Below are 1,137 nucleotides of genomic sequence, written 5' to 3' on the forward strand. Positions count from 1 at the left end.
AAAGGGAAGCCCATCAGACTAACAGCAGATCTCTCGGCAGAAACTCTATAAGCCAGAAGAGAGTGGGGGCCAATATTCAACATTCTTAAAGAAAAGAACTTTCAACCCAGAATTTCATATCCAGCCAAACCCAGCTTCATAAGTGAAGGAGAAATAAAATCCTTTACAGACAAGCAAATGCTGAGAGATTTTTGTCACCACCAAGCCTGCCCTACAAGAGCTCCTGAAGGAAGCACTAAACATGGAAAGGAACAACCAGTATCAGACACTGAAAAACATGCCAAAATGTAAAGACCATCGATGCTAGGAAGAAACTGCATTAACTAATGGACAAAATAACCAGCTAACATCATAATAACAGGATCAAATTCACACACAACAATATTAACCTTAAATGTAAATGGGCTATATGCTCCAATTAAGACACAGACTGGCAAACTGGATAAAGAGTCAAGGCCCATCAGTGTGCTGTATTCAGGAGACCCATCTCACGTGCAAAAACACACATAGGCTCAAAATAAAGTGATGGAGGAAGATTTACCAAGCAAATGGAAAACAAAAAAGGCAGGGGTTGCAATCCTAGTCTCTGATAAAACAGACTTTTAACCAACAAAGATCAAAAGAGACAAAGAAGGCCATTACATAATGGTAAAGGGATCAATTCAACAAGAAGAACTAACTATCCTGAATATATATGCACCCAATACAGGAGCACCCAAATTCATAAAGCAAGTCCTTCGAGACTTACAAAGAGACTTAGACTCCCATACAATAATAATGGGAGACTTCAACACCCCACTGCCAACATTAGACAGATCAATGAGACACAAAGTTAACAAGGATATCCAGGAATTGAACTCAGCTCTGTATCAAGCAGACCTAATGGACATCTACAGAACTCTCCACCACAAATCAACAGAATAGACATTCTTCTCAGCACTACATCACATTTATTCCAAAATTGACCACATAGTTGGAAGTAAAGTACACATCAGCAAATGTAAAAGAACAGAAATTTTAACAAACTGTCTCTCAGATGACAGTGCAATCAAACTAGAACTCAGGATTAAGAAACTCACTCAAAACCGCACAACTACATGGAAACTGAACAACCTGCTCCTGAATGACTACTGGGTA

This window comes from Colobus angolensis, unplaced genomic scaffold (genome assembly GCF_000951035.1).
Source record: "Colobus angolensis palliatus isolate OR3802 unplaced genomic scaffold, Cang.pa_1.0 Scaffold67, whole genome shotgun sequence".
NCBI lineage: Eukaryota > Metazoa > Chordata > Mammalia > Primates > Cercopithecidae > Colobus > Colobus angolensis.